General features: G+C 36.7%; 1 protein-coding gene across 3 annotated transcripts in view; it reads right to left on the minus strand.

Annotated features, from left to right (window-relative positions):
• Window positions 1–17,807, minus strand: part of Cadps2 (calcium dependent secretion activator 2) — a 527,786-nt gene that overhangs the window by 425,586 nt on the left and 84,393 nt on the right. The gene's annotated exons all lie outside the window — the stretch shown is intronic.

A 17,807-nucleotide genomic window follows, 5' to 3' on the forward strand; every position in this document is an offset into this window, starting at 1 on the left:
GAAGAATGAGAAGTTATACTCCATTTATATATGATATGTCAAAATACATTCTACTGTAACATGTACCTAATTAGAACAAATAAAAAGTGCAGGCTGAAATTAAAAAGTTTTAAATCTGTAAATATATTGTGGATGACTTCATATTTTCATGCTACAGAATCTAAGGACAAGAATCTACTTTTTAGTTCTGATTTTATGTCAAGGAAGTTTTGGTTTTCTTCACATAGTTCTTCTGCTTATCTTGTTGAACTTATCTCTAAGTATATTTGTGTGCCTATTCTATTCCTTTTTTTGAGGTGGGGGACAGCATTGGGGATTGAACCCAGAGCCTTGTGCATGTTATACAAACACTCTACAACTGAGCTACACCCCCAACCCCTGCATTTCATTTCAGAAGCTTAATGTCTAAGAAAAGTTGTTTGTGTTTTTATCTTCTATCTAGAAACTCAAAATCTCACAATTCTACTGTCTTTTTTTTTTACTAGACTCCTTTGCCTTTTCAAAATACAAAATGACATCAATTGGTAAAAAGAATAATCTCCTCTTGCAATCCTTTGCTATTTTACTATTCTCTTTGTAAAACCTTCAAAAAGATGTTAAATATATTGCAGTTGGATATCTTGGTTACTGAATCAATACTCTGAAGATTGGCTTTAAGTTTCCTTGTAGTCTTATTTTACTTAGCTTTCATTAGAAATGACCAATAAAATTACATCACACATCCATGGGTCCTAAAAATGTACTTGATTGTACCAAATGTACTGATGTAAAGTAGGGGTGCATGGATCTTTCTACAGTCATATTTAACATTTAAAAAATATTTTAGTTCATATGTTGTTTGAGATGCCTATATTTTCAACTCATCTTCTAAATAAATTCTTTTTTCATTGCTCTTTATTCTACTTCTCATTTTCTATGATTAATATTGCTCTACTGACTTATTTTCCATTTCCCAGGATAATTTTAATAGATATATATATATATTTAAACATTCTTATACTACCAAAACAATTAGCACTGTTAGGTTTGTTTCTTTAACAGTCCAACACCTGAATTTCAATTTTGTAATTCAACCTGTTATGTTTAAAATAATGCTATTGCATCTGGTTTTATTCATTTCATCTTGCTCTGTGTTTAGCAGTCAGTTTATATTGTTCTTGCTCCCACCTCCTTTTTTTCCCCCCAGGGGCTGATCAAGTAATCCTCACCCATTAAATTGGAAATTCTGCTTTACTCCTCTCTTCATTAGTAGTTATCCCCCTTTCATTGATCATAGCTAGACAATTTATTTGTTTAAAAACAAGATTGCAATTTCCATTAAAATAATTTTTTCCCATAATCACCCTTCATTTATCCCCTTTTCCCCCTAATAAGCTTAGTCTTTTATAATATTTTTATTTCGCCCTCTCATTCTTCTAAGACCTTTTTAGATTACTTCTAATTTTTGGTCACCACTTCCAACTTTTTGGTTGCATATTATATGTTACTTTTGGACTTCCTGGGGAAGGTTAATATGTCCTTATTTTATACTTAAATTACAAACCCTATATAACTACCTCCATTCATCCAAGTTTAATTGCTAAACATCTAGACACTAAGAGTTACTGTGTTACTTCCTCTCATCTTTTCCAACCCTGATGTCTCTGTTCTTGTTTCTTTACAGTTTGGTCAGTATCAACCCTTAGGTGGGACATATGGGTAATACTCCTTGAATTATTACATGTAAGCAGCCCCTCCCCCCCTTTATTTCCTGCCTAGGCAGGTATTTTATTCAGCTTTTCATTGCTATGACTTAAAGAACAATTTTAGGGGAGGAAAAGCTTATTTGAGGGCTCATGGTTTCGGGGGTCTTCATCCACAGACAGCATACCCCATTCCTCGGGGGGGCCTGAGATGAGGCAGAACATCCTGACGGAAGAGTGCGGCAGAAGGAAGGAGCTCACATGGTGATACAAAAAAAAAAAAAAAAAACACAGAGATTCACTCACTCTCCAAGTACAAAATATATACCCCAAAGCCAGGCTCCCAAGGAACCACTTCCTCCAGCCACACCTCACATGCCTCTAGTTATCCCCAAGTTAATCCCATCAGGAATTAAATTATTGATTACGTTAAGGCTATAACCCAATCATTTCTACTCCAAACCTTCTTAATTGTCTCACATGTGAGTTTTTTGGGGGATACCACATCTAAACCCTAACAGCAGGTAAATGACCTAAGTTGGAAAAATCCAGGTCATTAGAAAATTTGAGAATTTTACAAGAGTATATCTAGCCATGGGTCTTTTCTCATCGTGTAAGCCCAGACCTAAGTCCTTCCGATTTGCAGGCCCAGATCTTTCATTAATACTGTTTCTCATGTAATTATCACCTTTCCTATTTATGCTTTTTGTACCTTGTTTAATTATTTTCATTTCATTTCGGTTCTCTGAGATCTACTCTCAAAGGCTCTTACTCCTCCCTCAGGATTTCTCTTTTAATCATCTTTCATATTTTTGCTCTGTGATTTGAGATATATTTGTACTTGATCATCCAGATAGTAAATCAGGAACCAGCAGTAACCACCCCCTTTTCCTTTTATTCATGAACTATATAATTAAGGGAAGAATTATGCCTAAGATTCTTTTAGGGGATACAAGTGAACCTCTCTAGGTGTTTGTTTTTTTTTTTTCTTTCTTTCTTTCAAATGAATGCCCAGCATCTCCTCAACACTCCTACCTCACATTTCTCTGTCTTTTTCTTTGCCTGGTCTTGTTATGTAGATGGCCATCACATTAGCTTCACTTGGATAGCTTTTTTGTTTGATTTCAAATTTATTATAATGTCCAGGACCGATTCAATGAGAACCTCATGAAAAAGTACCTAGGCATTAGTTCTTCTGTCACTAACCCAGATGAATGACCAACTTGATAATCAGAACCCTGAAGGATTTGAATCTCACTGGACATGTTGTATAAAAAACTGAGACATTCATTAATGATCTAGGTTGCTTTTCCCCCCGTAACAGTTTTGTCAGAGGGCATTACATTTGACTTCCCAATCTGGCTGATGATTTACTGAAGTGATTCATCACCTTTGCATTGTTGTGATAATTTTGAGGTATTTAGGAGGCCCCTGCGGAAGACAGCAGGGGAAAGCACATTTGTTTCCAGGCCCCCTTACCTCTCAGAATCCTGGGTGTAGATGACCCAGTCCATATCCATTCAGCTCCCTTTTGGTTCTGATTTTGTTTGGTTGGTTGGTTTTTGGAGGGGGGGGGAGTGGGTCAGGGAGACACAGCCCACTTGCCTACCTCTACCTTCAGATCTTTGAAGATCAGTTTCTCTCTAGAATCTACCACTTTGAGGCTCTTTATTCTGGGGTTTCAACATTCATCTCTCAGCAAGGCTCAGAGCATTTAGAAGAAGCCTCACACCTTTTCCCTGAAATTCCACAGAGCTCCAGAGCTCCTTGAAATCAGTTGCCTATGGGTCTTTCTGGATCAGAAGATCTGGGTACCATGGCTCTGGGAGGAGAAATAAATCACATCCAGACATTCCAAGTATAATTTCTTTGAAGGGATCATGTGGGCCGATTTTGGCTTAAAAGTTTCCAATATTGATAGCCAATACCTAACATAGCTTTTGTTCATGTGAGTGGGAAATTACCATCATTGGGGAAGTGCATGAGAGGCCAGGGAGAATGGCAGATCTGCTAATAATATGCATTAGGATGCCAACAGCAGAAGAGGGGAGATTAAGCCATCAAAACACTGAGAGCAGAGTGATCAGATAGTCTGAAGCAAAGTCAAAATGATTTACAGACACAGACAAACAGATAAGCACTATACTTGGGGACTGGTCGATTTATACAGCAACAATTTTCAGCTAGAAGACAGGGAGTGACGTTTCTCTCTTCTAACTAGTTTTTGTCAACCTCAGGAAAACTTGCTGGTGAGAATTCACCAAGAATTCTGATATTTATGGATTTAACAGTATCTGGTACCCACCAATGAGATAAATAAATGGCACAAATTTTGTGGATAATTTTGTCTTCCAATTTTGAGATGTAAATGTTTTTACTGATGTTACAAATTTGGGTATTTAATACAGGACTGCAAGCGCTACTTTCCAAGCTTTCTTCATTCATAAGAACTCAATAAAGGGCAATGAAGCACCAACTGACTGATGTTGCTTTATATTTTATAAGCACAATTTTTAACCTTGTTTTGGCCACCCCTAGTTCAAAGGAGAGCTTAACTAAAAAGGTTATATTTCAAAATAGATGAATATGGAACCAAGGCTGCTTATGATACCAACCTCCAAGCCCTGAGCATTCTCCGCACTAGAAATCAGGTTCCATTTTAACAAGGTCTTTGCATTTTTCACAGCTGCTTCCCCACTGCTAGAACACATCAAGCACACATTAGGCCTTGCTAAATAGGTAAGAAATGTATACCCAAGAGAATGCAGGGATGTTTGGAAACCACCACAGGAGGCCTTTTTTGTCTCAGTTTTCTTTGGGGAGACCAATCAAGAATGAAATCTGAGCTTCAAGAACACATGCTGCCCCACCACACCAGCTGAATGATTCAAGGCTAGACATCTAAATATCTTATATCTCATGAGGGTTCTGAAAGATGCCTCCCCACCACAAAACAAAGCGGGCGGAGGTAAAAACATAATGACTTGTGCCTAATGCCATTCAACAGCAGCACAAAAATATCACAGACTTTTGCATGACTTTTTTGGGTCACAGAAGCCATGGCCCTACCAATCTGTTATCAATTACAGCCTTTCTGGATAATGCTCTCATTCTGTGCCTCTTTCCCTGTGAATTACAACTTCATTCTCAGTTTTCAATGACTTGTCCAGACAAGTCTTCCAGTGCAAGACTCAAATTCCAGAATACTGCAGAATTACTGAAATTCTAAGGAAGGTTAGGAGCAGGCAATTGGGAATGGCTTTGGATCCTAAGCACAGGTTATTTACCTTAACTACAATATGGAACTACATCATACTGCAATGATGCTCCATCTCCCCACAGAGGCAGGGGGCTCCTGGATGAGAACCACATTGCATTTACCTTAGTGATTAACCTAACTGTACAGTGCATGAGGTATCATAGTATCTCAATTCTATGGCTGGGGCCAAGACAAGGGTATATATTCAAACCTAAGATAGTAACTGCATTCCAGAATACTTGGCATTAGCAGATATGGCATCTCCAGAATGATGCTGCTCACTCACAAAAATCCACCTCAGGGAGTGAAGCAAAGCAGCTCTCAAACATCTGGTCCCTCATCTTCATGAGATACCTTCCAGGGTCCAGCCACTGGCTTAAAACAACTGGAAAAGTATGTATGTTCATGTTCCCAAGGTCCAACTAGAAAGAAAGAATTTCAACATAAAGTATTGAAGGACTAGATGGCATGCATGTCCCCCTGTGAGACCAAGAGCAAACTATGGGAGATTGAAAAGTAAAAATTAACCCAAAGAGCAAAACACCATGGGGCCACTCATCAGGCTGGAAATGTAGGCACCATGAAGGCAGCTATAAAGGTAATAAGAAATGACACTTTCCTCAAAGCTACTGTAAAGTGTCAAAGTAAACCCCCTTCTTTGACTCTTCTGTTCTCTTACTGAGAAACTTTTTATCAGAAATTTTTCTGTTTGAAAGTACAGTAGTCAGAATGAACTGCTCCACTTTTTTCCCTGGAGGATCTACATCCCTTTGACATGGAGAATTAGCCTTGATTTAAAGCCCAGGTGCCAGCATCAGAAAAGGGAACTCTGGACACAACATTGTACTTTCTTCTTAATTTCATAGTTTACAAAGGAACAGGACCCTGGCCCACTTCCCAGAGACACACACCCCTTTACTCAAAGCCTGCTTTGCTCTGAACCTATGAAAAAGTTGCTTCATTTGGATTTCACCTTCTCAACAAATCCCATCATGATTCTCTTTTCCTTTGTTTTGTGAGATGCCTCATAAGTGATTAATCTGATGTTTTCTCCCTCACTGTCACAATAACCTTTTTGGATTGCAGCTTTGTCCATCATGGTCTTAAACTAATTGAGATACGGTAAGACTCACAAGAAGTCTTTCAGAAACCACCTTCCCATGATTAAGTTTAGATTCAAGCAAAGCTTTATATAATAAAACTGGCCTCCTGGAGGTCAGAGGACTCTGCTTTGTCTTTTGTGTTTGTTTGGGCTTCAGTGACTTGTCCTTATAGGGCTTAGTCCTCAACCAGTCTCCAGAATGGAAGAAAAGCCTGCTTCAGCAGTAGAAACCATTCCCTCATTGCCAACCCTTGCTTTCAATACTTAGAACTGCTTGGTTCTGAAGGATGCTGACTTCAAAGGGGTAAGCAGGACTCGCCCATTTTTCTCTAATTCTTGGTCCTAGGGTTTAGCATGCTATGCTCTATATGCCCTTGGTGATGGGATGTGTCAGACTACAGAGGCAATGGTAATGTTTCTTCTTGGTCCTCACCTTAGCTGCATGGGAGGTAGGAGGATAAGGAAGTGAAGAAAGTGTCAGCAGAAGAGATCTTGGTTATCAAGAAATCATTTAGACTGGCAGGATACAGAATGCCTAATAGGGTGACCCAGAGTAGTATAATCAGGGCAGAGTGCCTTTGTAACCCCTTTCTCATCTGCAGAAAGGCAGGATGGGTTGTACTAGCCCATCCCTTCAGGGCAAGGACATTTCAATGAAGGGTTAGCCCCTAATTAGTTCATTCCTCCAAAGGCTCAGTCATTAGTAGTGAGAGTCCCTGTTTAATTGCCTCACTTTGCTTGCTTTAGAAAGCTTTCAAAAGGAAAGAGGCTTTACAGGGAATAACTACTAAGGAATACAAAAAACTCACCCTATTACCACCAACATCACAGCCTAACCCTAAGATATCTTTAATTCCCAAGCCTAGAGGACATCAATACAAATCTTACCCCAACCATGGCAATAATCACAATAACATGCCATACGAAACTAACTTAACAGCTAAATGTATCTGCATTCTGCACATATTCAAATATGAAATGTATATGCAGCAAATACTTTCAAAAGTTATTTGTGACTAAGTTCAACAGTCAAAAAGAAAACAGAAAATTGGACAAATAATTTCATAAATTTGTTTATGAAAACCAAAAAGCAAAGCACAAATTAAAAACCAAAATAACATGTGGGAATGCCCTGCAGAGAGACAGTCAGCTTCCTACCCATGTAGCAGTACAAACCATGGACATGAATAAGCAGTGCACAGAAAATGAAATCAAAACAATACTTACCCCTTTTCTTAGAAAAACAAACTAGAAAGGTAGAGTGAGGGAAAGAAATATAAGAAATTCTAAATGTTCACAGAAAAAAAAAAGAAACACTGGGCAATTTTGAGGTGAGAAACAGAGGGCACTATATCAAAGCATGCAAAGATAAGATTGTAGATTAAAAATAGAAAAAAAAAAAAAAAAAAACAAGAAACCGTTTCTGAGTGGATGTGTTTTGCCTCACGTGGGACTTTATTAACGTTATAACCCAAGAATAAGCTAACAGGCCTCCCTCTCCCCAACTGAATCTCTACAGTAATAAGTGGAAAAACACAGGAACTACAGGACTTAAAATAGCAAGGCATATAAAGATCAAACTAGCTCTTCTTATGAATAAAACATCCAACTTGATCCACATGAAACTATTTAGTTAAGTGCCTAAATCTAGTACTCATATCCCTTATTCTTCCAATTACAGCTCATTAACACCATTGGGTTCTGAAACTCATTTCAAGACAGCACTTCAAGATACCATGATGCACAACTGGTTCTACCTGATTGATGGACCACCTGAAGATGCAAAATAATAAAATCCAAGCCTTCTGCAGAGCCATGCTCTCCCAAGAGTCCATCTATATCCTTTTCCTAGCCACCAATTCACAACACTATATGATTCAACCACAAGCAGGTACATATAGAAATTGTACCATCCAAAATAAGAAAAACAAGGGAAAAGATACAACTCATTTTAAATTCTGTTCAGTATACGGTTTGTCCAAAGCATATGTGTGGGCCCATAAATTGCAGTCACTCAACCCTTTGAATATCCATTTAATCCATACTGACCAGAGGGGTAAAATCTATGAGAGACTGTGCCAAAAGAGTGAGAGAATACAATAGACCAATTTGTAATGTATGAGGCTCAGATGCTGACATTCTTGTTTTGACATCACAGTCTTATATAAGAAATGATTCTTCCTCTTCTGTATGAAAAAATATTGTTTACCATTCAGATTCACTATTACAGAATTTATGTTTCAGATTTTATATTTCATAGAAATTTATATTTCAGATTTTATAATCCAGAAACAGGGAAATCACTGTTAGGATGAGACGATTTTTTCAGAGACATACACACACACACACACACACACACACACACACACACACACACAAATTCTTAAACCCCTGACCCTGCTATTCTTGGTTCTTTTCTCAAACACTGTAATCTTTCCTGGGTCATTTTGATTCTCAGTGTGAATTAAATCTTGGATTTGCCCTCAAACTGAGCAAAGGATCAGAGAGTCAAGCACATTGGGAGATATACCAGCACAACAATACAGCAGCTGCCAGATTAACAACCACTTTTCAAACACATCTGGAGAAAGACTACACAGAATGTCATCAACAAGTACATTAGGATTAAAAGACTATTTTAATACATTTATTTTGTTGAGCTTTAATAATTCTAGGCAAAGCACTACAGGATGAAGTAATTTTTTACAAAACAACTGTATAAGTTTCACAATTTCAGAGCAAATTTTTAAGTTAAAAAAAAAGAACTCCATCTAATTTCAAACCACCACCTAAATATTTATTCAAAACTAAAAGCCTAAGCATCAGAAATTCCCAAAAAGTTTGATTAATCATAAATAAATGTATTTTATCTTGATTACATCATTTACATAACCATTTAAAATGATTTGAATTATATGTATCTAATTTTTTGCAAAAATCATCACTGATAAAGAAAATATAATTTATATTAAGGTCTGGTGCTTTAAAAGAACTAAATAAAGTGGCTAATAAACCAGCAAACAACAAACCAATTCCTACATACCACTTTTCCTTCTTGTGCTGAACATGAAAAAGAAATCTCAAAACAAAAGGCAAACTCAATGTTTTCCAGTTAAGCCATAAACTTGTACCAAGTAAAGTATTGTGAAGTACACCCATTAGTGAGCAGAGGAGATCAGAAATTCCCTGGTAATAGTTTGTTTGGGGGAAAAAAAAAAACCACCCAGAAAACATTCCATTTTAAAGTACCTGTTATGATCTGAATGTTTGTGTTCATGCCCCTCATATCTTGAAGATTCAAATCTTGAAGCTCTCGCCCTCCAAGTAATATTTGGAGGTGGGTCTTTTGGAAGTGATTTGGTGATGAGGCTCTGCTCTTAGGAGTAAGACTGATGGCCTTTTAAAACAGGCCCTAGAAAGACATCTTGCCCCTTTAATCATGTGAAGTCATAACAAAAGACAACTGTCTATGAAACAGAAATTGAAACCTCACCACATGCCAAATCTGCTAGATTTCACCTTGAACTTCTCAGGCTCTAGAGCTGTTAGAAATAAATTTTTGTTATCAATGAGCCAATTAGTGTATGGAATTTTTTCATTACATCCTGAATGAACTAAGAAACTAACACTAAAAAAAAAAAAGAAAGAAAGAAAGAAAAGAAATGGCAAGAGAACTTAAGAGAAGCAACCACAAGATTCCAAATAGTATTTCCAAGCATGGCATGATGGGTTTCAACTAAATTAGACTTAGTGGTCTTTCAAACAGTATAATTTCTGTTTTCCTCATAAAGAAAACAGGTTGATATGATTTCACAAGTTTTCTCTCATCTTTCTTTCCAATTCCATTGGTTAAAATTCCTTGGTACATGCCTCCAACCCCTATATGAACATTATTCATTCATTCATTCATTCATTCATTTCTTATTACTAGGGATTGAACCTAGGAGCACTTTACCATTGAGCTTCATCCTCAGCCCTTTTTATTTTGAGACAGGGTCTTACTAAGTTTCTCAGGGCCTCAGTAAGTTACTGAGACTGGCCTAGAACTTGTGATCCCCATGCCTCAATCACTCGAGTCTCTGGGATTACAGGCGTTTGCCATCACACCTAGCTGAACATTATTTCCTTTCTGAAGCTCTGGTGTGGAATATTCATCCTTATAATATTTTTAAAAAGTCCCTAAAAGCACTAACATCATGGCAAAGCTCTAATCAATGGGATTCCTCTTTCATTCTCTAAATCTTTGGAATAACCGTATTCTAACTATTAAGATCAAGAAATAGGAGAGAAAAAGACATCAGGAACCTCCCAAGCACACCATCCTCCTTGACATACAACCAGCAGTTCTCATGCAGGTCAGCAGCTCACCCACCCTTGGCTCCCAGATAAATGCTTCTATTCCTAAAGAAGAGTCCAAATAAGCATACAGACTTCTTTACAGAGTAGCTCAGTCATCACTAGTGCAAAGTATTAGCTGAAATAATGTTAGCTCTCTATTAAAACCAGAACAACACTCCCCAGAGGAGATCTGTTACAGCTCCTGTGTCTGCATCACTGTAGGTAGAATACCCTGTGCCGTCTCAAACACAGCAAAGCCAACCTGAGGTTGAATTTTGCTCTTACTATATACTAAATATTGCAGCAGAATCTTTTGACAAATGATTTAATGAGGGTCTCTGACTGAATTGCCTGCAATGGTAGATTCAATTGTTCTGGAACTCTAGAGAGAACTCTGTTTTATTATAAACTCTGTTTTTAAAGGTATTTGTTCTGGGAAGAAAATATAGGAGCTACTCTATGAAAAGAATATTGGTTTGAAGTTTCCTGAGCTCACAGAAGGCATCTGAGCAATCTTGCCTGATCTCCTGCTCCATTTTTCCAAGCTCTGGAGTAGAGAGGGGAAGAAATCTCCCCATATGGGAGGCAATTCTCACACAGCTACCTTGGACAGTGAGGTGCCCCCCATGAAGTTGCCTCATCATCATGACAAAGACAAGAAGTCCAACCATCTGTTCAGCCAAGCCTCACACTTGGAGAAATGCACTCCTTGTGATAATACTGTCACACTCTCACCCAGTCACAGGATAAATAAACCAGAAATTGCTTTACAAACAAAACTCTGAATAGATTCAAGAGTGCAATCTTTCCACCATTCAAGAATGTTACCATTTCCTTTCATCGCCAGCTCTGAGATGTTGCTAATTTACATGAAAATATGACCTAAAAATGTGGTGACCAAATAATTCAAGAAACAGAATACAAATGAAGTATTATTCTTTTTTTATATATTAAGGAGGACGTATACTCTGTTAAGTATAACAAAGAAATATATAATATGGAATTAACTTGAATAATTTAAATGGAATCATATATGACGATTCCATGTAAGTGTCAAAAACACTCTGAATAGACCAAAATGCTAACACTAGTGCTCAAATTAGCTAATACATTCTTACTAATTAAAAATTTTAAGAATGTTCAACTATTGGTCTTTTCTCAGGATTTCTTCAATGCCTTGTGCGTGTATTTCTTTAAGTCAACACATTGGTCTAGGGGAAACATCACTGGATGTCCAGTCAGGGATGTGAATTTGCATCCTAGTTCTGCCACTGAACAAGTTCTGTGACTTATGAAAGAATGACCTCCAGCTACTCAGAAAAGTGCATCTCCTACCACTCAGTCATCCTGGGAAGAAACAATATCATATGCAAATAGTACTAAAAAATGCCATTCACCAAGTGATTTACAGGCATGAGATTATTTCAATACTTACTGTCTAATTCAGTACCTGGAATACATTATGCCTTTAAAATAAGGAAAACGTAAAATTCAGAGCCACAATCATACTAGTTATATTTCTGCCTACACCTATATTGGTTCACAATACCAGTATTCTTTATAAGAAGAACACTGAAAAATTTAGAGTTGTGTTGGAAAACTAACACAACTCTCAGAATTCTCAAAACAAAAGCACAGAGTGTTCAATACAATTTGTCAAATTATTGAAATTTTTACTTTACCAACAGATGATATGCATCAAGGAAAAAAACTCATATAGCCTTTATCAAACCTAATTAAATTCCAGAGAAGAGATTATAGGTTTACATTTATGTAAATAACCCTGGAGTCCTTCTAATGCAGATTTTCATATAGTCAGTAAAATACGTGGACAGAGAGACTATACCCGTAGTAAGTTCACAAATGACAATGATGTTGCCTATCTATAGATCACATTTTGAATAGTGGAGTTTACTCAAATGAAAATACATGGGCATACACAGAGGAGACTGAAAAGAGAATGAATATTCAACTGTGAGACTAATATAACCCAGTAACCAAAGCCAGACAAGGACAACGCTGTATGACAAAGTTAGTTACAAGGAATGTCTCAAAAATCCCACTGGAGTTTATACCATGATGATGTCCCACATAGAAAAGATGCCATAAAGAAACTTGTTACATTAACAGATCAAAGGACAAAAGCAAAGTTATCAGGAAATAGTTTGAAAAGATTTAATCTACGTAATTTATCAGGGTTTTTTTTTTTTAAATATATTTTTTAGTTGTTGATGGATCTCACCCATGACCCATGCAAACAAGACGAAGTGGGTTTAAAAGAGCTAGCTGCAACATTAAGCTAGGAAAGCAGCAAAAAATCACGCAACACAGTAGTTTTTAAAATGAGGGCAGGATGGCTCTTGGACCTTAAGGGTCAGCTTGAACACTGGAAAAGAGAGCATAAGTCCTCCCATTTCCTTAATTTTACAGCGGGAATATCAGAGGCAGGGATAAGGTTTCAAGATGTCCTCATTTGCATTGAAGAATCTATGCTGTGAAAATGAGAAAAATGCCTAAAATTACCCATGGGTGAAAAGAAAAAAAAAAAGACTAGCATTTTAAAACTGACACACATCTAGTTTATTTTCATTAAGGGAAAAGAAACACCAGCGGTGATCCATGACTGAAAGGATCTTTCCTCTTTCTGAGCCATGTTGAACCTTTCTTGCATCAGGGCCTTTGAACTTCCTGTTCCCTCTGCCACAAATGTTCTGCGCCCTGACTCACTGGATCTCAACCAAACTATCTTCCGTGACTTCCTCACGTAAAGTAGACATGTACACACAGCCTATGCACTCCATGTGTAGGTGCATCCCATTATAATCTCAACCTATAGCCATCTTGTCTTTTCCACGCCCATCTGCTTATTCACCAGCACTTTCATCAGGACATGCTCCACCTGCCTCAGTATCATGCCTCTTGTCATCTCCAGGGACCTGGAGTAAAGACGGGCACATTGGCTTGTACTTCTTAAAACTTATTAAGTATGTGTTGAACTTTTCCCTATTATCCACAGTCCAAAAGACTGCATGGTTAAATAGTTACACATGAAATAGAGTGGAGCAATATGCAGGCATTAAAATGCTGCTGCTGAATAACTACAGACAACTGTTAAAGAATAAAAAATAAAATGTGAAGCACAATCTCATTTTTACAGGCACATTTTTTTGCACAAAAGACCTATTAAGGATGTGTACGACACACAGTCATTATCTCTAATCATGCCAATAATTGGTTTTTAAGTGATTTTTGTTTATTATATTTAATATTTCCTACTATATTTAAGATCATTTTATGTTTACATTTAATGAATTATTTTTTTAAGGAAAAACAACACTTTTGTTGTAACTGTGTGCCTGTGTGGGTGCATTAAGAAAATGGGCCTTACTTCTATTCAACATAGTCCTTGAAACTCTAGCCAGAGCAATTAGATGAAAGAAATTAAAGGGATTTGACTAGGAAAAGAAAAACTCAAACTATCATTATTTGCCAATGATATGATTCTATACTTAGAGGAGCCAAAAAAAATTCCACCAGAAAACTTCTAGAATTAATAAATGAATTCAGCAAAGTAGCAGGATATAAAATCAATACCGATAAATCAAATGCATTTCTATACATCAGTGATGAATCTTCTGAAAGAGAAATTAGGAAAACTACCCCATTCACAATACCTCAAAAAAATAAAATAAAATACTTGGGAATAAATCTAACAAGAGAGGTGAAAGACCGCTGGAATGAAAACTACAGAACACTAAACAAAGAAATTGAAGAAGACCTTAGAAGATAGAAAGATCTCCCATGCTCTTGGATAGGCAAAATTAATATTGTCAAAATGGCCATATTACTCAAAAGCGCCAAAAACATACATTGGAGAAAAGAGCTTCTTCAACAAATGGTGCTGAGACAACTGGAAATCCATATGAAGCAAAATGAAACTAAACCCCTATCTCTTACCATGCACAAAACTCAACTCAAAGTGGATCAAGGACCTAGGAATTAGACCAAAGACCCTCAAAAAAATAGAAGAAAAAGTAGGCCCAAATCTTCATCATATCAGATTAGGCCCCGACTTCCTTAACAAGACTCCTAAAGTGCAAGAAATAAAATCAAGAATCAATGAATGGGATGAATTCAAACTAAAAAGCTTATTCTCAGCAAAAGAAACAATCAATGAGGTAAAGAGAGAGCCTACATTTTGGAAGCAAATTTTTGCCACATGCACGTCAGATAGAGTACTAATCTCCAGAATATATGAAGAACTCAAAAATCTTATCAAAAAACAAACAGCCCAGTCAATAAATGGGCTAAGAAGCTGAACAGACTCTTCTCAGAAGAAGAAATACATTCTATCAAGATCAACAAATAGATGAAAAAAATGTTCAACATCTCTAGTAATTAGAGAAATGCAAATCGAAACTACTCTAAGATTTCATCTCACTCTAGTCAGAATAGCAGTTATCAAGAATACAAGAAACAATAAAGTGTTGGCCAGGATGTGGGGGGAAAAGGCACACTCATACGTTGCTGGTGGGAGTGCAAATTGTTGCAACCGATCTGGAAAGCAGTATGGAGATTCCTTAGAAAACTTGCACAATTCAAAATTGCTAAATTGTGGAAGCAACATGTATGCCCTTCAATAGATGAATGGATGAAGAAACTGTGGTATATATACACAATGGAATATTAATCAGCATTAAAAGAGAATAAAATTATGGCATTTGCAGGTAAATGGATGGAGTTGATTTATCATAAGTGAAATAAGCCAATCTCAAAAAAGCAGGGGTCGAATGTTTTCTCTGATAAGCAGATGCTAATTCACATGGGGAAGGTGCATGGGATAAGTGGAGGAACCATGGATGAGGCAAAGAGGAGGTGGCAGGGGGCTAAGGGGTAAGAATGATGGTGGAATGAGATGGACATCATTACCCTAGGTACATGTATGATTGCACAAATGTTGTGACTCTACTTCATGCACAACCAGAGAAGTGAAAAATTCTGCTCCATTTGTACAATGAATCAAAGAGCTTTCTACTGTCATGTATAACTGATTAGAACTAATAAATAAATAATTTTTTTAAAAAGAAAATGGGCCTTTTTGCTGCTTCCTACTCCCCCTTGTTAACATTGTTCCAATGTATATAACCTCAAAATAAATAAATAAAGACCACCAAATACTATACTACTGAACTCAACAAGTTACACTCCAGAAATACAGTTAATAATTATCACAGAAATACACCTGGTACTTTAAAAAATGCAAAATTTTTAGTGGGGGGAAAAAAAGGTAAGTATGGTCATTATTTGGTTTTTAAAGGGCAAATACAGTTCAGGAAGACTCATTTCTTCCCTTTCAAGAAGAAAACCTTCCTAAAGTCTTACCTTGGTGTTGTAAGAGGAAGAACAAGTGAGAGAGGATAGTCTATTATCATGGAATCTCACTTTAGGGACTGAGAAATGTCACGCTGCAGCCAGAGGGACACACAGTTTGTCATTTTCTATGGTGTTTTCTATCAGAATCACGTGTGAAAATGTAATACAAAACATAAATCACAGTCACCTTTCACCACTAGATGGTGAGCTTGTAGGCTTGGCAGCTCTTGCCTCTGAGGTCACAGGTCTTTTCAGCTGAATACTTCTTGAGAAATCAGACCCTCCACATTTAGACGGAAATTTTAATGATTTAATTAAGAAAATGAGTGTTTTGCAAGTAAGAATTATGCTGCTCAACCTACTATCAGAACATTATTCAAAAAATAGCCAAAGTGACACCTTAAAGTCTTTGGTTTTCTAATAGATACTTTAGACTCAAAATTTGCCTGAGGTCTGGTAGGGAGTAGTTAATAAAGTGAGAATTCCTGTACTTAGGATCTCTAGCTTTGACCTCCCACTCATCTGTCTTTTTAAATGGGTCTTCAATAGAAAGAAGGGATCACACTAAGACTTTTGCTTAAAAGGACAGCTACACTTGGGCAATCCACTATGGTCACTCCCATGCACCTTCAGTGCACTGCTCTCTGTCTTCTTAATCCCAGAAGATGGTCCTGGACCTGAACCCTAATTTGTTTGGGAAAATCAACATCTCTCTAAAGAGATATAATCCCTCCATAGTTTCCCTTTCCCACATCACGGCCACAGTATCAGCAAAACAGATATTTCTCTACGAGTGCAAACTCGTAGATTTGTATTAACATGACTTCTTATGAAATGAAACTAGGCATATTTTTAAACCATGATTTGAAGTACATACTCACAATGGCTGAAAACCATCACATGGCATTTTATAACCATGAGTATAAACTGCATTATGGTTATCTTCTTGCTTTCAGGAATAATATTCTTAATTAAACATCTGTTCTCAAAAATCCTGTGCAAATGAATGACTGATAATTTTTGAATTGCTGATAGTCTGATTTAAAGAAGAAAAGCTCATTTAACTTACCATTTTTATAGAATATTTCTTAAATGGCTTTTTAAGAAAATGCCAAGGATTTTGGCAGAACTAGAGCATGTGGTATTAAGAGAATGAAGTGTGTGTGTGTGTGTGTGTGTATATATATATATATATACACACATATACATACATACATATACACACATATACATACATACATATACACACATATATATAAACCTTTCTTAAACTGCTGAATTATCATTGCAAAAGGCAATAATTAATCTAGATTATAATACAGAGATACCTTCAGGACACAAAGGGCCAGTTTCCCTATATTAAATGACTGTAGATTGTAAGGCTTTTTGATTTTTTAATAAAATTTCCTAGATCCTGCCTTGAATTTAACCATCATTTTTCATTCTAATTCACTACGCTGTCTATAAAAGCTCTTATCCATATTATTTGCTATCTTTTATATCATATACTTGAAATTAGACAATTTACCTTATTAAAAATATACAAAAGAATGAATCAACTCTGGATATCGGCAAGGAGTATTCTTAACACAAGCTTGTGCACTTCAGTGGGAGGACTCTGTTAAACCTATTTCGAGATATGTTGTCTCTTTTACATTACTTGTGTATGTGTCTTGTCTTGTTTTATTAAATCCAAGTTTCTTAAGGACAAAAGCCTTGGAATCTTCTCTGTATTCTCATAGCTGAGCCACAGGAGAGGACCTGGAGCAATGTCAAAAAAACCTAATATAATTTCACTATTTACTTCCTTTAATTATGTTTCAGATAGTATAGGTCCAGATGAGTAAAGCTTTACTAATCTTGACATCAGAACCAAAGATCAAAACCCTCCATACTTACTAGCTTCCAACCTAACTTAGAGTCCTTCCAAAATTATCTGTTTTACACTGACATATAACCATCTTTCCTCGGTATGATATGAGCACCTACAATGATAACCAGGCAGGTATCAGGAGAAGCCACAATCTCTGAACTGGAGGCCAGAACTGACAGT

Source organism: Marmota flaviventris, chromosome 1 (assembly GCF_047511675.1).
Source record: "Marmota flaviventris isolate mMarFla1 chromosome 1, mMarFla1.hap1, whole genome shotgun sequence".
Taxonomy (NCBI): Eukaryota; Metazoa; Chordata; class Mammalia; order Rodentia; family Sciuridae; genus Marmota; species Marmota flaviventris.